The sequence below is a fragment of the Amphiura filiformis genome, chromosome 13 (assembly GCF_039555335.1).
Source record: "Amphiura filiformis chromosome 13, Afil_fr2py, whole genome shotgun sequence".
In the NCBI taxonomy this organism is placed as follows: Eukaryota; Metazoa; Echinodermata; class Ophiuroidea; order Amphilepidida; family Amphiuridae; genus Amphiura; species Amphiura filiformis.
The window spans coordinates 43,114,191-43,141,414 of record NC_092640.1 but is presented as its reverse complement, the minus strand read 5'-3'; the positions used below and the strand labels follow the sequence as shown (position 1 = coordinate 43,141,414).

The 27,224-nt window shown below is 37.2% G+C and overlaps 1 pseudogene; it reads right to left on the bottom strand.

The window, feature by feature from the left end:
• Window positions 1-3,252: 3,252 nt before the first annotated feature.
• Window positions 3,253-25,362, bottom strand: LOC140167684 (sodium- and chloride-dependent glycine transporter 2-like; annotated as a pseudogene).
• Between the last annotated feature and the right edge of the window lie 1,862 nt (window positions 25,363-27,224).

Sequence of the window (27,224 nt, the reverse complement as noted above, 5' to 3'; positions counted from 1 at the left end):
CGCTTATAGAATTCATTGGCAGCAAGTTTGGGCCCGATCGGACAAAGTTTGAAATGTACAAATCATTTGCAGCAATGCATTCTGGGTAGACATTACAGTGCATTTCAAATTGGGCAGATAGCCAAAAGCTGAATGACACCCGCTTGGGCAGCTTGAAACTTGTTGTAGATTGTCTACTGAATTCTTTTTATCCACTTGCTGCTTTGTATCCATGTGGGGTATTTTCCCCATTTGACCTTTGACCTTGACCTCCGATGACCTTGAAAACCACATGGCCAACATGCTTTTCCCGATACCTATCTATATGCGAAATTTCAGCGCGATGCGTCGAAGCACGGCGAAACGCATAGCCGGACAGACAGATAGATAGACAGACAGATACAGCCCGCTTATTATTTTATTAGTATAGTGCACCTGCAGCTGTGAGAGCCCTGATGCTGTGAGAGCACTGGCACGATAGCGATACTGTTTGACCCCAGATGACCTTTGACCTCGGTGTAATTTTTTTCATGCTCCCCTTATATGAAGGATTCCACCTATCAAGTTTAAGCCCAATAGGGCAAAGTTGAAATTTAGCCCCTACATGACCTTTGACCTCGGTTGACCTCGATTTTATTTCGCGCATATATTCCCCTCGTATCAAGGATTCCACCCACCAAGTTTGAGCCCGATCTGACAAAGTTTGAAATCCATGACCTTTGACCTTTGACCTCGGATGACCTCCATATAATGTTTTTCATGCTCCCCTCATACGAAGGATTCCACCCACCAAGTTTGAGCCCAATCGGACAAAGTTTGAAATGTGACCCCTCCGCAATGACCTTTGACCTCGGTCGACCTCGATTTTATTTCGCGCATATATTCCCCTCATATCAAGGATCCCACCCACCAAGTTTGGGCCCGATCGGACAAAGTTTGAAATTTTGACCTTTGACCTTGACCTCCGATGACCTTCGAAACTACCCGGTAAACAGCGCACGGCCGATACCCATCCATGTCTGAAATAGCGGAACGATGCGTCGAAGCGCAGCGAAACGCATAGCCGGACACACAGACACACAGATACACAGACACACAGACACACAGACAGAGCTTATGATTATTATAGTATAGATGTAACATTTGCTCATTAAGGTTATACAGGATTTTGACATTTTGTGTAGGCAAATTGGCTGCACGTAGCCACCTAAAATATTTTGTTTTTCAAAAAATAAACATGGCAGGCCTAAAATCATACTTCATCTTAAAGTTGACACTCTAATGATTATTATTGTAATACTTTTAACGTCATAGCTCATACACAAATGTACTTTGTAAGTGTTTCAATTTGTGTTCAATTTCATGAGCATGAGGTTTTTTGGGAAAGAGGCCAGGAAAATATGGGGAGAGGGTCCGATTTCATTGCGATTTCGCATATGTGTTACAAACAAACCAATGAAATAATGTACCTATTTATTCTTTCGATAGGTCCTCCTGATTTAAAACAGTTCACAGAATGTCAATGAAAATGATGGGGTAAATGTCGTCTTTTTTGCAACAACAATATTAATTTAGTGTGCCAATATATTGACACAATTATTCCCTACATTATTTCTTTGAAGTATCAGCTAACACATGCATATCAAAATTTTATGAATCAGCTACGGGAAACATTAAAAATAATTTATTTCATCTCAGCATATCAGGCCAAATGGTCCAAAATGGAGTTCTGAGATATCCACACATTTAGTTTCAAGTACTCACATTTTCTGCTATTTCACAGTATCAATTCACAATCCCATAATATTCCAGGTGCAGTGCTCCTGTATTACTACTGATAATCCTTACTGCATGGGAAGTATCAATTGATTTTCACAAAACTTGCAGAAATTGACAAATTTCTGCCAAAACTTCCACACTATCAATATCATGTTCAAACCATGTGCTAACTTGTTTACAATGCTAGTTAATGTTGCCAGGGCCAAGGTGATAGTACTTATTTTATTGATTTTGTCTAGTATAGTGCTGGTTGAATACTCATGCTCCACTGTGCATATGCTTCAGTGATTTTAGCAATCAAATGAAAATGATAGGGTTGCCAGTTCATGCACTGGAATAATAATCACTATAAGGGGCACATCACTAAATAAATGTCCCATTGAAATACATGTGAAAATACAATAAAGTAACTAGGTGCATAATAATTATGAGTCCTGGGGGTAGGGTAGAATGGGGGAGGGGGGAGCAGTTTTGGCAAACATTTACAGTGCATCTTTATAAGGCTTAGGAAACACTACAGAAACATTCAAATCTGCATCATAATATCTAGGCCATTTAAAGTTTCCACATTGGCAAAGTTAGGCTGGCCGAAAGCAGGGCCAGGGGAGGATGACAGGAAATGTTGGCATACCTTTTAAAATCTAACCCACGGGGCCCCCATGTATATTTGGGATTCCCCCTTCCAAAGAAAATGATAGCCCCCCGGTGGGTTCAGTTTGTATTTAAAGGTACATTGTAGGACGTATGACCGTTCCAGGATTTGAAAATGACCCCTATTTCACGGGGAATCGAGGACATTTGCAGCAATTTTACCCCCTATTTTTCCGCGAAATCAAGGAAAATTTGCCCCCAAATACCTCCCCTATTTTTATCATTTTGAGGACGCATTTTCATTTCACCCCCTTATCACGAGGAATCAAGGACATTTTCCCGAAAGAAATACCCCTATTTTTACCATTTCAAGGACGCTTTTGAATTTTCCCCCTATTTCACGGGGAGATGAGGACAATAACGAAAACTGTAGCGGTAAAACGCGGACCAAAGTCCTAGAAATACACCCTATTTTTCATTTCAAGGACAATTTTGCTCCAAAACACCCCTAATTTGGACAATCGCGAACAATTTTGTCTTTGAAAATTCCGCGGACATTTCTTGAAAAGTACCCCTAATTGGAACCATCATGCGTACACATTGTCAGTGAAGACTGAACCCACCTGGGATAGCCCCTCACACCTTCTCTTTCTTCCATGAGTTACACCAAATGCGGAAGGATTTAGTGTAGTGTCCCCTTAAAACAAGAACTGTCTTTAAAAAAGAATTAGTGCTGTGGGATATCTAGAGCAAATATTGATACACAAAAATAATTTCAAAAATACTTTGTTGATACAATTTTTTCAATCTACATCCCTGAGATGTTTAATATATACATATACTTCATAAATAAAAATTAAAAAACAAAAGACAAGTTGAGTGGAATTTTCACCCTCCGTAACCTTAAACAGTTTTTGTATTCAGTGCAATGTGTTCCTTTGCTTCGTTATGTTTTTCTTCATCTGCAAGACCAGGATCACTTTGGCCAGCAAGTATGGTATACCCGGCAGTGATGCGATTCTCATTTAAAGCAGGACCCCAGTCTGAGCTTGGTTTAAGAGATTGACGTAGACGCTGAAAGCACAAAACAACAAATAAATATCAACTTCTCTTTCAAATTTTGGAATCATTTTCAACCATACTTGATACCAGTGGGGGAAGTATTGTTCTTGTTCATGAAAGAATAATAATACCTATACAAATACAAATATGAACTACCAAGTCTATTTCAGAGAAATTAAGGTTCACCAAAATTTAAGTTCATCAACCGAAGTTGGATGGATGAGTCACATTAAGAAATATGAACTATGTTGCACACTAGCTTAGACTCCTAGAGGTCCATTTCACCAAACTTTACGAAGCTTCGTAAGTCTCAAAATCATTCGTAACTTTCGTCGAGTCGTAAGTTCCAATTCACTAAACTTACTCAACATTGAGTTCATATAGGTCACAACTCAATGTTGAGTAATTTTTTACTCAACTGTTGAGTTGTGACCTTTTTACTCAATGTTGATTAAAACATTTTTTGCAGTGTACATACCTGTGTCAAACTGCCACTCGGTACTTTTATGAGGTAAATAATTGCATATACAATAACAGTAACAATTGATGTCATAGTGAGTGTCCAGCCTATACCCTCAGCCCAGGGAGGGTAGGTATAGCTACCCATAGTAGCCGCAGAATAGTCAACAAAACTGAAGATGATTATAACCTGGGGGAAAACAAGAATTAGAGCATAATAACAAAATATCTGCAACAAGAAATCATATCTATTTCCAGCTTGAAAAATTCCAAATGCTCGCAGAATTATCTACAAAATGTATAGATTATGCATAAAAGAAAGCTGTTTAAACCAAATCTATCTCTGTTTTTTTCATAAAAACATCACATGCAAGTAAATATCTCCCCTTTATTGTAAGATCATAACTCAACATAAATGCATCATATTTTAATACTGAGATAGCGAAAAGAAACCCACTTTTGTGCTGCAAATTTGATGCCTCATTTGTCTTAATAGCCCAAAATGTTTTGCCATGGTGACCCTTTGAATAAAGAGATGCAGTTTCAAAAGTTGCACCTAAACCCAGTGAAAATACTTTTTTCAGGGGTGTGATTGGGGATTTGAAAAAAAAATCCGGAAATTATTTCAGTACCTCCTAAACTCCGGTATGTATTAGTCCGAGCGCTTGTGTGAGGCGTTCTGCAGGGGTCCAGAACTAAATGCTAGGATTATTCATGGTTGACTTGTTTGTGTTTTTAATATGCAAAGTGATCATTTGTGTTCAAGTCATACTCTATTAATGATTTCAAAATGCATTGAATTTGTATCCATTTTGAAATCATTAATAGAGTATGACATGAGCACAAATTATCATTATGCTTGCACGAGGCGTTCTGCAGGGGTTCAGAGCTAAATGCTAGGATAATTCATGGTTGACTCACAAAAACAAAATTGTTTGTGTTTTTAATATGCAAAGTGATAATTTGTGTTCAAGTCGTACTCTATAAATGATATCAAAATGCATTTAATTTGTATTCATTTTGAAATCATTAATAGAGTATGACATGAGCACAAATTATCACTTTGCATATTGAAAACACAAACAATAAAAAAAAAAATTGCAACCGGATATTTCAATTAAAAATCTGGGGAAATGTTAAAAATCCAAGAAATCAGGGCAAATCGCACACCTGTGTTTTTTTGCTAGAGTGCTAGTGCCTGGTCATCACTAGTACTGCAGATCATTCTAGACCAGTCTTGTAAAGAATGCAATGGTACACTAACTTAAGTAGCTTTTAGTGCAACTTTTGAATCTGAATATTTTTTTCATTTTATTTGCAATGCTAGTTTTAAAATTTGGAGCACAGATTTTTGTCTCGTAATAAAGAGGGGAATTACTTTTAGAGATGTATTAATTTCAGAGAAACTGTTCTCTGCCATTAGCAGACAATTGACTGTCTTTTAAGACTGGTTCCAAACTTTCTTTGATACCAATATTTATCAAAACACAGAAATTTTTATTTGAACTACTTGCTTCTAAAGGTATCAATATTTGAGCTGTTGTTCAATAAAAGATATCTAAAAATAAACATATAATTTGATTTTTTTTTCTGAATAAGCGATGAAAAGGTTGGGGTGGCATTTTTAGGGTCATTCAGGTTACGCCAACCAAAAATTATTTCTACGCTTTTTAAAGCGTACAGTTTTACAGTTAGACCCTCTTGTTTTAAGACAGTCCAATAGATGTTGTGCACATGACGTATCATACCGTAAATATGGCGGACTACAATGCATTCAAGAAAAGCATGATTGCAATCTACCGCGACAGTTCGTCTCACACACACATAGCAATGCACTACGATCAAATAGGTTGATGACAACATTTTGATTGAATGGAATGCACTGCGTCATGATTACGTGAAGGGCACCGGTTCAAATCCTTTGTTTGGAGCCATTCGATAAAAGCATGCAGGGCCTCTATACTTACACCAACCACCACATGATGCAGTCATGTCTACAGTAGAATTCATCTCGACCTTTGCAGGACTTAACCCCCATTAAAAGCTATTAAACCAAGATAACACTCATTGAAACAGCTCAACTGATTAAATCGGATCTTCTCTGGCTGTGCACATGTGACTGTTTTCATGTGCGATATCGCAATAAAGTTTGTATTAAAGCTTCAGTTGGGTAACCGATTATAAAGGAAACGAAAGGAAACAATGGTATGTGTACCATTGTTCACGAAATGAGACAATGGCGTGCTTTTTGTAAACCAGCATTCTTGAAAATGAGCAACATAATGATTGTTGACTTAACACGGTTTGGAAATAATTTCTTCATATTTTTGGTGTTATCTGTCGTTTACATATCCTTCCTAAAACACAAAAGTACGACCCTCTCCAAACACCTAAATTAGCTAAAAATTTAGGACATGTTACAAAACTATATTGTCTAGAATTTTAGAAGAGTACTTTTAATATTGGCCGGTTATTTTTCACACAGCGACGTTAACTAGGCAATGTACTATTACCTATAACATTAACTAAAACACCAAAGTACGAATATTTCCAAACATCTAAATTAGCTAAAAATTTAGGACATGTTAAAAACTATATTTTCTAGAACTTTAAAAGAGTACTTTTAATATTGGCCGGTTATTTTTCACACAGCGACGTTAACTAGTCATATCCCCATACTGTTAACGTAGGGCTATTTGTAGAGGTCACTCGTCAATGGGAAAGAGCACTGTGTATTGTGTATAGGAAAACGGACAGTAACTGCAGTATGAGTGGGGTTACAGCCATCCAGCAATACCTCCAATAACTTGAAGGTGTGAAACCCAACATTGAATGGATATCTTGCATAAACCTCTTGGTACCTGCAAATCAGTAAAAAAAACCCGAAAAAGCGCAGTGATTTATAGTGCTCTACGCACAGGCACAATGCCTAGACGTTGATCCACAAGGCTCAGCACACTTTACAGCACACTTTAGTAGCGACAATCATTATCAGTGGCGACAGGGGGAATGGGGGGGGGGGGGGTCAACGTCAAATGGGGGTAATAATCTGGACATCTTGCATTTCTTGCAGCAAAAAATGGGATATTTGATGATTTTTGGTTGACTGGGGGTAACCAGTTGGAGTTAAAGTTAAAGTTTGTGGGAGGGACAATGCCGCCATACCTGCACCACGGTGTCGCAAATTATCATTGGTGAAGTAGAACATTCATAGCTCAAACTGTTCATCTCGGTTGTGATGCAAATGACCTTAAGAACCGTTAACTTCCGTTATAGATGCGTTCAATCGCAACATTTACGTCGGTCAAAAAATAAATAGGTCTGTCAGTTTGACCCGCATTTAAATCATCTTAATTTCAACATGCCCATAGATGAATGAGAGTCTACTCAGTTAGCCTTACCATATGCATAAGAAATGATGAGAACTTCAATAAATGCAAGAAGCATTGGACTGAAGCCTGCTGAATACCAGTCAAATAATGTCATTACATAGATACCACCCTGGAAAAAGAAGAACAAAGAAAATGTGGTTTATGTTACAAGAGTTATTTAAAAAACCTTATTTTGTATTGTATCTTTAAAAGTAATGATGATAAGTATATAAAAATATACATTTTCAGAAAGGAAATGATGCAAGGACTCCAACTAGCACTGCAGATTTCAGTTATTTTGTATTATTTTTGAACGTTTCATTAAAATCTTTAGAATGAGCAGTTTTTGAGAAAAGCGCCAAAATCTTTTTTGACCCATATTTGTAAAGCGAATAAAAAATTCAAAAATTTAAGAAAACACTTTCTAGATGCGTGTCTTCAGAACACAAATATGCAATTTTCATCCAATTTTGGCGCTTTTCTCAAAAACTGCTAATTTTTGCAGAAAGCTGCTGTGCTAGTTGGATTCCTGGTGTCATTTCCTTTCTGAAAATGTATACTTTTAAAGATACAATACAAAATAATGTTTAAAATTTCCGACTTTGAGTGATCCTGCGTTCCCCCTTAAAAGTGTGGGTGCCCCCTTAATAGTCAGAACTCTGGTATAATTTCCTTACCTGAGTAACCATTGGTAAACCAAGTAATGCCATTATTAAACACGTGACAAGGATGACCCACTGTTTGTATCTCCTCACTCCTGGTTTATGGACCTCAATTTCATCGATGACAGCAGTGATGAGTGTTTCCAAGTTTACAAACTATGGTACGAATATCAAGAGAACAACTTAATATAAGAATTAATACTAATGATTTGTCCTAGTTCACCAAATATCACAAAATTTTTCACCCTGGGTACAGTCCCCTGGGAGGTGAAGGTGGGCAATACATAGGGTAACCCATCCTAAACCAAACTGGCGGTGTGGTGGTCATTAACCCAAACACCAAATGGTGGTTTGGGTTCAAATCCATGCAGTGGAGACACCCAGCATGTGGATTTTGTGGTACTAAGTGGATAGGGTTAAAAAGGTGCTCAAAAATTAGTCAGAGCTGAAAAGTAGTTGTGTGCTACAAATTGCTTGCCCATTAGAAGGGCGTTTAAGGGGTCTCGGGGTCCAGGACCCCTAGTTTAATGTTTACGCTACAGTAGACCCTTTAATATTCCACATTATGTGTAGAAAAAGATCTCTCTACCCCTACATTTACAAATTAATGTAAGTTGTGAGAACTTTATTTAAAAATTAAGCCTCAAATTATACATAGAGATGGTCAATCGTTTATATGTTTATTCCAAACATTATGAGTTTGTGCAACACTGATGTGTTGATTTTTATGTGAGTGTGGACATGGTTATTAGCAATTAAGGGCCGCAGAATGGTTTTAAAAGTGTGGGTGCTCTGGCTTATTGACAAATTGAGCAGATCAACTATAACAATGTGGGTCTAGGGGTCCACATAAGCAGTGGTGTGTGAAAAGGGGTGGCAGAGGGGGCTGTGCCCCCGCTTTTGCTGGTAAGTTGACGGACCTCACCCAGTCGGGTGAAAATTCTGGGTTTACCTATAACGGCGACCCGAAGCGAGCTGAAAATTTTTTGAACAGTTGGGGAAATCAAGACCCGAAGCCCCCTCCCACTTTTGAAAACCTGCACATAATGACCCCTTGAAACTAGAATAATAATTGTGCCATTTACACATAATTCGCTGTAGAAGTGATACCATAGCAATTATATGAATACAATTCTTGAATAGATCGCACTGCACTACAAGCAGGTTGCACTCTAACAGATGCGAGCGATCAGCATAATATGCATATTCTATAGAATTACAATCCAGGTCTTTATTCCTGTTCTTTGACATCTGTGGTTCAATGCATAGGTACCGTGTGAACGTTGTAGTGCAGGGCGATGTCGTCAAAATTGTGTTCATCTATTGCTATGGCAGCCTTACGTCATTTCTACAGCGAATAGCAGGAAGCATTTTCTTACAGATTTCATGGGGTGGTCGACTGGAATATACAATGGAATGTCATTATTTCAGCTTCATTATATATGGTACATGAAATACCAATTTAAAGTTGTTTCTTGCTCGGGTATAGATGAGATTAATGTTAAATTCTAAAAAAAATGTTAAAGAAGTTCTGTGAACTCAAAACAAGTCCAGGCTAATAAATCAATTATTTCTTGACTCCCGTAGTGGGAAAACGTACCTGACTTTCTAGTCCAAGAGTTAGCAGCATAAAAAAGAATAAAAATGCCCATAGTTGCGGACACCATATCCTAGAAATGGCTTCTGGGTAGGCTATAAATGCTAGACCTGGACCTGAAAAAAAAAACACATAGAAAAACAATTTGTGGAGTTTTTATTGCTGTTAGCCCCCGCTGTTAGTGTAAGTTTACACCTAGTGTAACTACCATGTGAACATGACTATAATTTTTACTTCTCACTTGAAAGACAATGAAACCAGTGAACCTATTAAATTGCATAGATTCCCAAAAGCCAATATTTAAACTCACTGGGGTGATGAAAAATTAAAAAATGTAAAACAAAGTAAGGCATGCAACTTAATAGTTAAAGATACATTAATTGTATATAATTCATAAGCTCATGTATATACCATAGAATTCCGTCTACAAGCATAATGCCTCTAAACGAGGGTTTTTTGACGAAAGAGATTAAAGCCAAATACCCTCCACAAAAACATCCCCATTGGTCTTACAATAATTATTATGGTATTGTACAGCCGTCTGTATCAGTAATATAGTTGCTCAAACTCAAAAATAATTTATTTGTGAAACGTATCTGCCTCTTGTCTCTTTCGTCAAAAAAATCTTGTTTAGAGGCACATATGTTTGTAGACGGAATTCTATGGTATATACATGAGGTATGAATAATATACAATTAAAAAAAAAGCGCAGTGATTTATAGTGCGCTACGCACAGGCACAACGCCTAGACGTTGATCCACAAGCCTCAGCACACTTTACAGGTTGTCGCTGACCACTACGGTCCCACATCATTCCATAATTCCATCATTCATTAACAACTATTCAGGGACTTTGCTGCTACAAGAGCGCACACCCTAGACATTCCACAATTAACCTTCGCAACCAGGATCAGCTCCCCGAGTTTCGTACGGGTTACAACGAGACAATTAGCAGTGAGTTCCTTGTCCAAGGGAATTTCAAGCTAACTCAATTCTTCAAGAGAGCATACTAGGCACCGCCAGGGTTCGAACCCGCAACCTCTCGCACCATAGTCGAACGCCTTATCGATTGAGCTAACTTGACTGCTTAATGTACATGTATCTTTAACTATTAAGTTGCATGCCTTACTTTGTTTTACATTTTTGAAGTAACTTTGTAGTATTTGATATGTTACTGTTTTTGTTTTCGGCCGTGAGCACCACCCTATAGGTAGATTTTGGCGTATTAACAAAATACCGTTATTATTGTCATTGTTATTGTTATCACTTTTATCAGGCGGTGATGGAAGCGATATCGCCAATTTTGAGGTCGCCATTGGATTAACACATAATTATGAAATCTTCACAAACAATTCTAAATTTGTTATGTGGTGTCAAAGCAAAATTATCTTACTCTAAAACCGTCGGGTTCGACAAAGTACCCCACTGCAAGTATGTTAATTTTCCATTTGTAATTGCTAACCGTGTATTTTGAATGGGGCTGTCAGCCCTGTATCTTCGCCAGCCTCGTACGTCACGTGTTGCGCTTCCTATGCCGCCTGACTTTTATTACTACCTCCAGCAACGACATCTTCTATTTTGAGATTTGAATCGTGAGCCATAAATCCTATGACAGAAAAGATGACAAAACCCGCAAATATACTTGTCATAGCACAGGTAATAGAAACCAGCAAAGCATCTCTAGAATGGGCAGAGAAAAAAGGGGAAAAAAAGATTATGATTGGGTTTCGTTAATATAATTTTTTGAAATTCGCGATATAATACAAACTTTATTATACAAAAACATCTAAAAATTTTAGATCTTTTTGGGAAAAAAATGTATATCTTCAATAAAAAAAGGTCAAAATTACAAAATTAATCATGTTAATGATGGATGGCATTTCCTCCCAGCTACATACACTTTAAGTACATATCATTAGATCTATAAAGTTTACAATTTTTAATAATTTGCTATTGATATGAGAAGGGCATTCTTCGTATTCAGAATGCAATTTGATGTCTGATGTGCTCTCAGGTACCACAAAAATACTGTGCAAACTTGCATGTTTTATACAAATGAATCATGTTACTGTTAATAGGGTAAAGTACGTACACTCTGATTAAAATGTCTTTTGTTTGAAGCAAATTGGACATGCAATTTTCATAATACATACATTTATATCTTATTGTTTTATGAATTATCAAGTTTACGTCAATGAGCTAAAATGACCCCCCCTCCCCATGGCTGTAGAAAAAAAAAAGAAAGAAAAAAAAAAAAGGTTATATGGATATGCAATTTTTGAAAATGAATTTACATATAATCAATGTATAAACATTCAGGGTACTTTTTTGTGTTTGCAGAATTTTGCCCTAAAATTGGCCAAAGTATTTGTCTGGCTGCCTTCTAATTTGCATAAGATAATAATAAATGCATAAAACAATAAGATACAAAGAAAATGCTTGCATTATGAAAACCGTATGTCTGAGTTGCTTCAAACAAAAGGATATTGATCAGGATACTCTGCCCTACTCGATTAACTTGTTAAAAACAAGCTTACACTAAATGCCTCATTATACACCTTATTGACTATTGAAATGCTTTCCTTGCAGAAACAAAAAGACATGGAAGTGGAACCTGCTTTCTGTCGCCTAGGTTAGTTAGGCTCCATTGTTCAATGATGTGATTTTTGTTACACAAATGAAGGTACGTATTTTAAGATTTACTAAATTAAGGATAGTGAATAAATAATTATTGTAGACCGTATGCGTATTGCGTATGACGTCCTGTCAAACCTGACCAAAAATGCCGCGCTGCCAAGTACGTCGCGCCTTTGCTCTGACGTCAGACGTAAACTAGTCTTTTTTTTCGGTCTTCAATTATAACACCCTCTCATTTAATTTAATCATGTTAATGAACTGAATGTTCTAAACATGCATTTTCTTACATTCCAATGTCACAAGCCTTCATGGATGTGTTTCATTATATTAGCTTTATACTGTGTTTATCCCCGAACAGAGAAATTTGCGGGAAATGGTAGGATTTTCACACAATGACACGACCCGTATGGGTCTGCATTTAGAGTCCCAATTTCAGGCTATTTTGCTAAAAAGGGTAAGCTTTACGGCCCAAGTGGCGTTTAGGGTAGGAATTTCAAGGATACTAAATCTCACATTATGGCAATTTCACCGTTTCTTTCCCTCAGTATAGCATTTGCGGCTTTTCAACAAAGCAATCCCGCGACGCAATCCAAGCAAATTTTTTGATGTCTATAGCCTTCGTAAGTCCCTCTCTCAAATTGTAGTGATCAACTATGGCGTAGCCAGCCAGAGGAACGGTGCCCCTCAGGAATCATGGACCCTCGGTACATATCACAGGTCATGTCAGTCCAGAGGAATAACCCTGATGAGCAAACATTTAAAATTGATAAAGTTCTGCATTGTACTTTCCCCTTTCTGCCTGTTGCAGTCCAAAATTAACCAAATTTTTAATATTTCCGCACGCTCCTCGTCCTCGAGCGTTTGTCACGGTAAAGTCGTCATCAACGTTTGGTTAGTATACGGACTGAGCTGTGAGGGGTGAGGACAGTGAGGTAGCCAGGAGAGGGCAACCCCTGCAACAAAAAATGTCTACTCACCTATAGCAGTTATTGTGGAATTTATTGTAACTGGCCAGTGTCTGAATCCCTCCCCATCCAGCACCAATTTTATTCATTCATATTTCATTCATATTTTATTCATATTTTATTTCCATAAAAATCAAAGACATTAAAAAAAAATATATAAAAACACGGTACATATGGAGGAAAAGGCTGGAAGACCAAAAAGGTCTGAAAGTTAGCCTTTCCCTGAAATCAAATGAAATTAACAAAATAAATCAACATTACATAACATAACCAAAAGACAAGGGAAGGGGAGAGGGGGGGGTGCTCACGAAAAAGATTAATTATATTTAGAGATCAGTTTTGTTTTGAATTGATTACGGAAATGTTTAACAGATTTTGAAGCTTTCAGATTTTTATCTAAAGAATTCCAAAGAATGGGACCTCTTGTGCGTATAGCATGATCAGAAAAGACTTTCTTATTTTTGGTTAGATTTAGGTCATTTACATATCGTGTCTTGTAGTTATGTATGTCAGAACGTTTGGTAAAAAATTATCAAATGACCAGGGCAGCTCATTTATAGAGTGCCTGTACATGAATGTACCTAATTCCAGTGTGTACATATCTTCAACTTTTAATATGTTATAATTAGCAAACAATGGCACTGTGTGGTCTCTATAGTGAACGTTTGCCACCGTTCTAATAGCCCATTTTTGAATTTTTACAATTTTATTTAAGTAAGTTTTACATGTATTTCCCCATAAAAGTACTCCATAATTCAAATAAGGCAATATTAACGTACAATAAAGTGTAAATAAAATACGACTTGGAACAAAATGTTTCAATTTATTCATGACACCGACATTTCTTGAAATTGTTCTAGATACGCAATCTATGTGACATTTCCAATATGACATATGTTACAATTGCCTGGCGACTATGAGCAATCTGGTTCTAGGCCTGGTAGTATCTCAGGATCTCATACCAATCAGCTACAGTACTATACTTTACTTGAAGATAAATCACATATAGACTTGTGCACTCAGAATGACATGTGAATAAATTAAGTCCCAGGGAATTCAGTACAAACATGCCCCACCTGGTAATTTGGGGACTCCCAAATTGCTTTGTGCGTGTTCCTTTTTAGCCCGAAAATACCATGTTTTGGATCAAAATATGGTAATACTGCAAATATTTTCCACGCTTCCTGCGCACTAGTCCATTACATAGCAAAATTCACCTTCATCTTGGGCTAAAATAGTCTGAATTGAAATTTTTCTCGCGCTTCGCGCGCAAACGTCCTGCTAAAATCGGAACAAAATATGGTCGTTACCCTCTAAACCAAAACTTGGCCACTTCAGTACACATGCCTTCCTCGCGGTGGGTTTGGGGCCTCAAAATTATGCCTTGGCCCTGACAACTGAACAAATGACTTTATACTAGAAAGCTTTTGCAGAACAAACTCACACATGATCATAGCATTGAGTTGATCGATCGATGACCATCATTTTTGCAAAATTGACATCACTTTTGCGAGTTAACTAATTTTCAACCTCCTATCAATGTCACTTGTCCTCGCACCTAGTCACATGAACTGCACCGCCCATTGAAAATGTAGAAAAAAAAGAGTGCAAGGAAAAAAAAATGAGGAATAGAGAAAAGTGAGAAAAACAGAACAGCAGGCCAAGTTGGCTACATTGCCTTTTTTTACGAAGGGTATAAGGATATAAAAAGTTGTCATAATTGGCTTCTGTTTTGGACACTTGTGCACTTCAATGTGTAAAATGGTCCACCAAGTGGCTCCAATTGGACCGTGGACCAGTGTACAATGGTCTACCAAATGGCTTTAATTGGGCTTTTATTTATTTATATTTTAATATCCAACTTGTTCCAGCTAAAATTTTACACACTAATAGGGCAAAAATGGTCTACCAAGTGGCTCCAGTTGGGCCTTTCTTTTGAAATTTTTTTTTCCAAATACTGGCCATCCCTCACACACATCCCCCCAAAAAGTCTTGGATACCCCTTATCTACATGATACACTTACGTTAGCTGATTTGAGCATATGCCATTGTGGTCTAATAAACCATAATATGCCTTTTGCTGATCCTGGCAAGGTGACACCTCGTATCAAGAGCACAAAAAGTACAACGTATGGAAATGTTGCTCTGAAGTACACTACCTGTTGAAAAGAATTAAGAAACCAAAAGAAAACAACCAATGAGACATTTTCTAGAATTAACATTGCTTTAAAATAATTTGAATTCTTAAACAGTGGTCATATTCACTTTAATTTCATTTTCTGATACGAGATAATAGAAATTATTATAGTCAGCGACCTCATCACTTAATAAACAAGGCACAGGGTATGTAAGGGGTAAACTGTGCATATGAGATGTGGGTGCAAGTAGCATTAACGTTAACTTGCGTGAACAAAAATGATGTAGTGCCTTACCCTATATAGAACTGTGCAGATCTGCATGTAATGTATCGTCTGTGTTGCGCGTTACATGGTATGCACACGAAAGGGTGGGGGGGTAACTCATGTATATAAGGTGTATGAGGACATACTAGTACAGAGATCTATACGATGATTTTTATTTTTGGGTGGACCATCAGTATAGGGATCTATACGATCATAGTGATTTTTATTTTTGGGTGGATCATCGTATAGACAAATGACGTAGCAAATACATGTCACCCAATGCACTACGTAATTGAATAGGAGTCCGGCACTGTACAATACCGGCTTTGACTGGTTACCAGTTGTACTCGTCTATGTAATCGGCAAACGGAGCCTATAAAACGTGGCGCATATATCATGACATCGGAAATTTACGCAAATTATACGGTAAAATCAGTCATCCCTAGAAAGTATAAAAATCTAGGTATGACTTAATTGTACTACTAGGGACATACCGCGTTTTTGCAAGAAATCTCTGATATCAAGCATGGGTATTGATGTGAGAAATCGGTCAAACATAGTCAAATCAGCTGTTTTTATGTTAAAAATAATCAAACATGTGTCCCGATAATATAATTATCAAATCAGCTGTTTTTTTACAGTGGTGTATCCGGGGGGGGATAAAAATCATGTAAAATCAGCCGGTTTTTTGGCGATTTTATAGCCATTAAGTCCCCCGCATAACTCTGAAAGCCCTTCTGAGCACCCGGCACCCCGCAGGAACAGATCCTGGACACGCCGGTGTTTTAGGTAAATAAAATCCCTAAATATGAGTGGGGTTAAAAGTTCCAGCGGCACACCCCTGTGAAAAAAGTAATTTGAGTACAGCAATACACCATTTGATTTTCAGGGGGCATGGCAGTTTGCGCCAGGTGGATTTTTTTTGCTAGCAAACTTTTTATCTCTGAGTCTGACCCTTGACCTCTACTAACCTTTCCAGATGATTTGACCCCTTTGATGATGCAAATATACACCAGAATCCATGCTGCAAGAAAAGAGAGTAAGAGCTGCCACCTGATGTATCCAAGATCATGCAGTCCATCTGTAGCATCTAATACACTATGTCTGTATAGGCAATAAACATGAAAAATACTAAGTATGACAAACAATTAGACAAGATTTACGTTGGTACTACACCCCTTGATAAATTTGTGACTATTTTAGAATTTTTCCCATATATATTTTAGGGCGCACATTCTCCGATAAAGCGTTCAAGTTTGGTCTCGGGAATTGCAAAATTCCAACCACGAAGAATTCATGAAAATCATTCAGAATCGTAAACTTTAATAGTTTCAGAGCACAAAACAATGCATGGGTGATTTTTCAACAATACTTCATTTTTGAGCAATATTACTTGTACGCATTGGTGGTAACGTATCAGTGGTAACGTATCTGTGAAGCCCTTTCACACTTTTGTCTTAATCGTGCAAGTGTAAAAACTTACCGACTTAATACTCATACTTGAGTCATCACCCAATGTACTAAAGTCTGGTATGATATTTGGCTTCATTTATCACAGCGTTTTTTCCGAGGGGAGTAGAATTTGGGTAACGTATCTGTGACGACATAAACGTAACGTCAGGATTTTTTGCCATTAATAGACCTGATTTTATTTACGTTGAAACCATTGTGTTATGTACCACATATATAATATAACTATGGAGCCTGCTTGATCCATCACATATGAGAACATTCATATAGCTAGTTATTTGACAGATTGCTATCCATTAGAAATATGGTAACGTATCTGTGAACAATATTGGCGACATAGTCTCAAAGACCTGTTGGAAAAATTTAATAACCTGCGTTGTGATGTTTTATACTTTATAATTAGGGCATGATACCAGCTAATGAAAAGTACCTATAATCCAATATGTATGTATAGCGAACAGGAACACATTTTACTATACCTCATAAATATTTATTAGGTAATCCAGACATCTTATTGGTTGATAACGCTAGCGTCCGAGTACGGTATTTTGACTACTTCCCCGCGCCTGTGCAATTACGCGAACGTAGTAAAAACTTCCGCACCCCTACTACCACACGGTGTCTCGACCCCGCGCGTCACCGTTCCTTCAGACGTAGCATTATGCTACACAACGGCGATTCTGCAGATGCGTTTATCGTGAAAATGGCGCCAGCTGCAGCATTTATTTTGCCGAGATTACCGATGGATAATAACACGCGAATTTGACGTTTTATGAAACAAAATGTTATTTATGGAAAGTTAAAAAGAAAATCTGAATAATATAGGCCAAAATGTAAATATTGATTGAACAGAAATCCTGCAATAAAATCAGGTAAGCAAAATATTAAGCTTATTTACCATGCCGGCCGGCACGTTGACTGTGTGTGTTTTGACTTTTGTTTACGATTTTGCCGTGATAGTGAAAATATTTATGAGGTATAGTAAAACAAATACAACATGTTTAATTTCGGGGAAGTAATCATAACTACTGGTTCCTCGGTGTTGGATGATTTGACTAGGTCCCTCCGCTGACGCGTCGGGAAGTAGTCAAATCATCCAACACCTCGGGACCAGTAGTTTTGACTACTTCCCCTCAAAACATGTTGTATTTGTATAATACGGAACGCACCTTGGCTGGCAACATGGAGGAAAACAATGGATATGCATAATCAGCTTTATTGTTTTATACTTTCTAGGCATGTTACAACCTCGAGCCCCACATATTTTAGAAAGCAACTCCTAAGTATTAGTTTATATTAATAAAAGTCATTTCTTTCTGACGAAACAAGTCTGAATACGACTTGAAACTATGGGCGACACAGATTTGGCTTTTTGAACACTTTATCGGAGAATGTGCCAGGGGCAAGGAGTCCAGTTACTACTCTGGAATTTCTGTGACTCAAGACATGTGGTACGTAGCTGTACGTTATTTATGATGAAAAGAGGTACCGTTAGAATGTATCTCATTTCTTAACGTATATAATGAATCACTTGTCTTGAATCACTGATATTTCAATGAAGTAATTGGATTTCTTGCACCTATGATATACATAACTTTTTTTTACCAGTGTGTAGTTATTTTTTGAGAAAAATGCAAAATAGTCACACAATTTATCAGGGGTGTAGTACCACCTTAAAAGATGATATCTTAATGTGTATTTCAATGGGACACTTAATTGGTGGTGTGCACCCATAACATCGTATTGTATCCTTCCACACATCCTTGAACCTTTTGACCCTACTCTATAGTTAAATATAAGAATCTCGACCGTTATTCGCTGTCGAAGTGATGTAATAATCGGATTAACTACCATAACAATAGGGTAAAACAATTTTTAAACCATATCAAGCTGATCACTCGCACTGTAAGAGTAGTATATTTGTAAGGAGCGTTATTGTATTCAATATATGAGTACAGATATGCACAGGTGTCAGGTGATGAGTACAACCTGCTTGTAGTGCAGCGCGATACATTCAAAAATTGTTTTGCCCTATTGCTATGGTAGTTAATCCGATTATTACGTCACTTCGACCGCGAATATAGCTATATAACCGTCTGCTCAACTTTCCACCCATGACATTAGGAAACGAATTTGGAGAAAACCTTCTGTTAATAAAATACTATGCTGAGCCACCAGCCTGGGTGGCTCACGCTCCAGTAATTTCAGATGATTGAAAACAAATAGATAATCAGCTTATAGGATTAAAAGCTTAGAGGGAAGGTCTTGCTGCTCAGCGAGTGTTTGTAATTATCAGAAGGTTTTCTCGAAATTCATTCTCTAATGAATAAACATTTTGATACCGGGGGCACTCAAGTTTTACAGTGTACACATGCGTGAACATAAAAACACACATTAAGAGTCCTTTTCTGAAAATGAACGCGAATCGAGCGAATCCCGTTTAGGGGGTCAAAAACGCCTGTTTAAAAAAAGGGTTGTTTATAAACTTTTAGTTGGTGCGTTTAAGGGTCATTTTAATGATTCCGCTATTTCACAAAAGCGTGTTTCCCTGGCTCGACATCACCCAAACATATATATTAGACAATTATGAACAAAAACATGCACTGCAAGGATTTATTTTATCAAAAACCTGTAAGGGTGGTACCTTTCAGATAAAATCCTGCTTATGGTATCTCTCAGGTACAATGCTGTTTAGGGAGTAAAATTAGTTGCGTAACTGCGCTAAATTCCTGTTTAGGAATTGTAAATAGTTGCAATTGATATTTCACTTGTATAAATTTCCAATCTTATGCCGCTTACATCAAAGCATAACTTGCACACAAATGGTCTATATTGTTTACAGCGACAGAATTTGACAATTAATGTAGTGAAAAAAACAACTACAAGGTCTATTAAGTTTTAATTGTTCATGAAGTTCATGAACTGTGGAATTTTCCATATTAGTATAATAAATAAACCATGCATTATGAATAGTATATAGTAGACATGGTAGATTTATTCAAAGAACCGCACTACAACCTCTGAAAAAAATACAGTAAGGTAAAAAATTAAGGTACCAGTTGTGTTCACCCCTGTATATCCTATATAAAGAGAAATGTGTCAAAATTAAAACAAGCAGCCAATACCTGTACACTTTAGCTCTGATTTAAGACCTCATTTGTTGAAATCGGTTGAAAATTAAAGAAACGGTGGTCTAAAACCTAATAAAGAAACGAAATCAAAAGTTGCACTTTCGTGTTCTAATCAATGAAAGCACGACGCTAATTTTAACGTGTTAATCAATGGAAGCACGGCGCTGGTTCTCTTGTTTGTGAACGCATTGTGTGCAAATCAATAGGGCACGCAATGCAGCAAACTGCAACTTTTACATTGGCATCTTCCTTGGGTTTTTGGATAGTCATATCTTTATTTCTTAAACAATTTCAACAAACGAGGTCTTAAATTCGAGCTAAAAGATGCAGCTATTGGCTGCTGGTTCCAATTATGATATCTGTCTATGTTTAGGATATACAAGGGGTGAACATAACTGTCCGTCCCCCAGTCCTAACCCCGTCAGAATCCACAATATGCTCATCATCATCATCATAATTATGCTATCCCAACATTGAGAATGGGGAAAGGGAAAAGGTATGCCGATATGTGGGAGGTCAATCGAAGCAACACTATTATTATTATTTTAATTCTTACAATTCTTAATTTTAACATTTTAAAATGGACCATTTTGTAGTAAAATTACCTTTTAAATAATGGTGCCCAGTAAATATTTTGCCCACCCTGCAAATTCAAAATGCCCATTCTGTAAATTATTTTGCTTGAAAATATTTAGCACCATACAAAATTGAAGTGACGTTACAACTAAGAGCAGGAATAAAGAGTAGAAAGTTAAAATTATTTTTGAGCAATTTCCACACAAAACCTGAACGCATTCATGGATTCCATAAAATTCAAGTTAAAATCTTGATTTGAAATAAATTCACTTTACTCTAAGTCAGTTAGAGTCGTGGGAATATTTTCTTGCCTAAACATTAATATCGGCCTTAACAGAAGGTTTTCACCAGGGATGTTCATCACAATATGCACCAAAATATTATTGATAAGGCTGAAAGTCAAGAGGTGTTATCTGTTCAGACTCCCTGCCAGTCCCTGGTTCATGGTTTATTATTAATGTTCAAAGCAGAAAATAATGTACAAACAAACTGGAAATAGTTTTGTGCATCCTATAAGTGTGAATGGTGACAGCAGTTTGTTTAATACAATATCGGTAATGACGGAGGGCATATCAGTTTCCCCTCAAAACTGGCGTTGGTTTTATTGTTATTAGTGAATCTATATCTTAAACAGTTAAACTTCGCCAATAAACGGCAACATTTTGTTTGATACAACTTTGGTAATGACGGAGGGCTTATCAGTTTCTCTTCAACATTGCTTTGTTATGAGTGAATCTATAATCTAAACAGTTAACTTTTAAAACCTTAACTATAAAGCATGAGCTGGTTTGAGCAGAACTAATTAGGCCTATGATACAATACTATTGTTTATTTTGTTCATTTAAAAAAAACGCTATTGGTCGGATCAATCCTGCTGATCATGCTGATCCTAGCTGTGGCTACGCGCCTGGCTATTTTAACGTGCCTCATGGCACGTTCGTGCAGTGAAAATAAAAATCCGTGCAGGGAGAGTTAAATATCCGTGCTTAAAACATTTCTATACTATTCAAGTTTCAACCCGACAACTGACCAGGAAATTCAAGAAGTTCCTCCAAAGTAAGAATGATGAGGTCGGAAAATATATAGGGTATAGTCTGTGGTATCAGTTAAACATTCAAGCAAAAAATTGCCTTACAACACCTCTGGCAACGCCCTTTATTCCCCATTTTTGGGTCACTCGTGGGGCAAGTCTCTTTTTGTTAAATTATTATTTTCACAACAATGTCGACCTCTTAGTAGATAATGGAAGGTAAATACTTACTGCCAATATTCTTCACTAGCTCGAACTCGTTTCATGGGTTCCATCGTCGAGTTCAAAAATGTCTCGTTTCCCAGCGTCCCATTAATAACGTACGTAACAAGGTTGGCCATTGTTGTTCCTTCGGTCTCCATGGATGAGGTTGTCATGGATGTCACAGATGAATTGCCAGTGGTGTTTATGTTGAATGTAGCCTCCGAGATGGAGGGCCTCTCATAACAGTTTTCTGTGTTCCATGTGTGATTGCAACCCACCCATGGCAAGGGATTGCTGAATGATGATAACATGTAGTGTAAAGTATAGGCTATGATTATATTGTAGTACAGGGCCCAGTAGGCAGATACAAGGGCCATGGCAATACCAACACCTAAGCAAAAACAAAAAAGACAACATAATACACTAAGCCAAAAAAGAAACCTATTAGTAGAAAAGCACCCAGTCGAGCCAACTTTATGCAAATTGATCATACATCGAGTCGACAAAGGACTTGAACCAGTGCCCTTCACCGTAATCAGTAGCGCAGTACAGTCCATTCAATCAAATGTTGTCATCAACCTATTTGATGGTAGTGCCAGAGAGTTGATATTCTTGAGAGGGCACTCTATTCACGTGGTTTCTTTTCCAACGCTAAAAGATCACGAATTTTGGTGGTTTGCAAATGAAAAGTGTCCGCACTATCGATTGATTACGTAACTGTTATGAATAATGTATTAGGTTTTCAATGCAATCGCCTCGACCCATCAATACATATTATCTGTATTTATCAAAGTACTTGGAATAGCAATCTGGTGAGTTCACTGAACTACGCCCTAATACTGATGGAGTTTTAATGGCGTTTAATGGCGCTAATCCTCTCCATACACAGATGAACAAATACAATAGGAGAAGGTCAACACATGACCTCCTATATGACATGTTATATGAGATGTACAACAACCTGAATATCATAAAGATCAGTGTTCGTTTGTGCATATGAACTGCATATTTACAATACTAAATATTAGTCGTTATATATTATGCCAAATATTGGTATTATGACAACACGGTATATGCATTGTATATAAAACAACTAATAGATCCTGCTATCATGGCGTCAGGTCATTGGTTCATCATATCCCGTATGTTTCTTAAAATTCATTCATATTTGAGACAAATTTCTGTGCCCATTTTATAGGCGTACAGGTGGATCCGGTTTTTTGGTCATTTTCATTTCTTTTTGATGAAAGAATTAAGGTTTTCCACTGCACGGAGGCCACTATGTGATACTAATTTAATGCTATATTTATAAATTGAATACGTGTTCCCGATTGGCTCTATAGCGATTTCACAGAAAAGGTATTTCTAGTACAATGCAGCGTCGGACTCTAGCTGAGAGCGTAGTAGCCTAAGTCATGGACTCCAAGAAAGGCTCTCCATACACAAATGAACAAACACAAGGAAGGTAGTCTCCTCCGTGACCAGCTTGATTTCGATGGAGCGAAAACAAATTGGCTGCAGAGGAGACGGGTAATTTTGCCATGCAAATGAGGTGAGTGTCATCCCCCTGGTAGTGCATTTGTTATGTGCGTGAGACGAACTGTCGCGGTAGATTGCAATCGTGCTTTTGTTGAATACATTTGAGTAGTCCGCCATATTTACGGTATGATACGTCACATGCACAACCTCTATAGCCGTGCACGGGTAGGTCATTGTGTACATTCTCATTTACATGATCACCCTCTCGTGGCAGTGTATGTGGTTCTGATGAATATTTGGCAAACAGGCCAATGGTGCTCCAATTGTATTGTCTGTGGACGATATCGCACCTAGGTTTCATTATCATTGAGGTATAGGACTTTGTATTTTTTCGGAGAAGAGCAGGTAGGGCAACTACTTGATTATATTTCTACATGTTCATACTACATACTCTGAAAATTTTAGAAAATTCGCACGAGTCCGGTTTTTTTAAATCACATTTTTGTTCCTAAAATGGGGGTTATAGCGCCCTCAACGGGCACTCTCTCCATAGGGCTACATGTAAAGACCAGTTATAGACGAATGGCTCTAAAATAAAACGGACTCGTGCAAATTTCCTCAAATTTTACATATGATGTAGATTTAACATCTGGAATGTAATGCAAGTGATGTCGTTGCTGCTCTTCTAAATTCATTTTTAAAATGTCCGCCCCAGACCAAGGTGACGACGATATATAAATTGGGCTCATTACAGTTTGTCACTCGGTCTATGGTAACTTGTTGTAGTGGATAGAAAGTGACTTTTTTACTTCATACAAACCTGATAATAACTTCATTTTGAAAAAATATGACTTTAGTCTGAGTGGACTGGATCGGGTCACATATTGAAACTTACCTTTGAACAAAGGAGTAATCTTCCAACAACTGATGCATCCCAGACTTGTAAATTGACCAAAAGACACCTCAAGAAACATGACCGGAATAGCTGCTACTGCCAGGGTGATACAATACGGTATCAAAAATGCACCTGCCAATAAATAATAAAAAATGACTAATTATTATCATACCCAAATATTGGAAATATCTCCCATGTTAAAGCCACAATATACGATTTCGTTCAGTTTGTTATTCTTTGTCAAAAATTATGCAACGATATTAGTATCAGGAAACTTTTGTTGAAATATGAGATAAAATGGCCCACTAAGGTCCCATTAGTTAGAAAGTTTGTCTCAGAAAGCTCCTCTGATGTTCACAATATAATGCGGAATGTAGGTGTTTGGTTAATATTTAAAAATATTTTTGATTTGCGACGATGGGAATCCGTTTTTTTAAAATAATATTGCACAGAGGCCACATCAGTCTATCTGCTCTAATTTAGATTTTCGTCCATCATTTTTAGACAGAGGTTCCAGCCAGGTTAGAATTAACCATTAGAGTCTCATCTTTCTGTTTAATCTGGCTGGCATTTCTGAAAAAGTGACGTGGGCTGAGATATTTAGGTTGAAAAATGCAGTCTATGTGATTTCCCCCTTTTTTTACCAAAAATGTCAATTATTAAAACAGGTATAACTATGAAATTTATGGTCTGTTTGAGGGTTGATGAACGAGCATGCACGAGTATCACTTTTATATTTGGGTGACCAAAACTGACCACCTCTTCTTCTACACAACCAGTTAATTATGTGGTCCTGACACTAGTCGTTCATACCGCATGCAGTCTGGCCCGCGCCCGAGACTAGCACGAGAGTCACATTTTCTGTCCTCACATCGGTATAGGCCGTTTGCACGTTAATTGTACGGAGTGTCTTATCTCATAGTATAAAATCTTTGACTTACCTCCACCATTTTGGTAGCACAAATAGGGGAATCGCCATACATTGCCGAGGCCTATTGATTACCCCATTGTGGATAAGATGAATTCCATCTTGCTACCCCAAGTTTCTCTCGCATACTGCTTCTTCTCTGCCATCGTGATGTAGCATGCAATGAACTTGACAGAAAAACAAAACGAAAACTGAAGTCAACATTTCAACCTCTGTTAAGGCCAGAGTAATGGAAGACACATTCGTCCACGACCGAATTTGAGATTTTTTGATATTTATCAACACTAAGATGTATTCTTTCACTTGAAACTGATAAAATACAACTTGCTAATATTTATTCGTATTTTTGCTTGATTTATTTCACTCTTTTCAACTCTAAAAAGTCACATGGCTCAAGACAGCTTAGTAAATTGGCGGGAAATACTGAGTCAGAAATGCGCGAATGCGAAATATTATGATTACGCGCGCGATTCGCGTCGCGTGACGCGGCGCAACTCTGCGCGTATGTCCAACGCAGTCAAGGCGCATTCGGTATGTTGTTAACGCCAGCAAATGTGGTGTAAACAAAGCAAAAATTTGCTGTCAAAATGCCACTTAGATTTTTTAATTATTTTGAATTTTGGCGCACTGAAAGCAGAGATTATAGATTCATTGGTGCAAAAGATGCATATTTAGACCATGCACCAGATACAGCTTTTACAAGTGTGAAAGTCTTACCGTTTTAAAATTTAAGGACGTTTTGTGCATAATTTTGACATTTTTTACTAAAACGTCGATTTCTCAGAGTTCACTTTAGACAATATTGCGCGATTTTTGTGACAAGATAAAAAAAAAAATATGCAAGCAAAGGGTAAACTTTTTGCACTATCCTTTAGAGTACATCAAAGTCTAGGGAAGGTTTTTCATTTTTTCAAAATATTTGTTTTAAAAAAAAATATACACCATTATGTGCAATTTTTAGCTTAATAGAGTGACAACATGGCTTTTTTCACATGTTTTTTCAATATTTCGAAAAAAGAGACCAATTTCAAAAAAATAAAAAAACCTTCCCTAAGTTCATGTCTCTTCTTCATGAAAAGCTAACTGAATTTTTTTTACTCCAAACGGATTTTTTTCTAAGTTGTCACAAAAAAATTGGGGTAAAAAAGTGAATTTTTGTGATTTTTTCAAAAACTTGAGATTTTTGAGCAAATCTGACGTCACCATGGGATTCCTTGACTCATTTCCTTTCCAAAAATGTATAGTTTTATATACTTTGGACATACAATTCAGAAATAATGAAGCTCGAAAAGGTCCATGTTTTCTCCCATTACTCTGCCCTTAACTAAGTCAGATCAAAGTTTTAAGAACTGTAATTTTCACGCAAATTAATTGCTTCGCACCCTAATTTACGATCAATTTATTAACAATTAATGCTTAAATCTAGTAGTTACTAGAGCGTGTTTAAACTCTCATCTAATGACCATTTTTCAAATAGCTCAACGGCAGCCTGATCCTTTTTAAAGTGACCAGAATTTTGTAGTATTGCCAAAAAAATTTCAAATTTTATTCAATTTGCATTTCAACAAAACGATTGTAATACAGCTGCTAAGCTCCCAAACAGGGAGCCATTGTTAGGTTTTACCCCTGTGCAACCAAAAACGTGATTTTTTCCCAAACATGAGGTTTTCACGGTATGGTATAACTCCTTAACGATAGGTCGTAGATAGCACAAACTGAATAAATATTAATGCTTGTAATCAGACGAGTAATTTGGTATGTCTTTCTACAAGATCGGAGCATGTTCATTTTTTACCCCTGTATGACCTTCCATGACCTCTAGCGGTTGCCGTCGTTGATGTAATCATATCTGAGTATGCGTGACCTTTCTGACGAAGTTCAAACACCAAGGTCCGTATGCACAAAAGGTTTAGACCGGGTGTAAAGTTAGACCTGGTCTAAGTGGAATTTAGTCTCAGGAGAAAGGACATTTTCCTTTATATTTGCTTAAGTTATTTTGTATTATTTT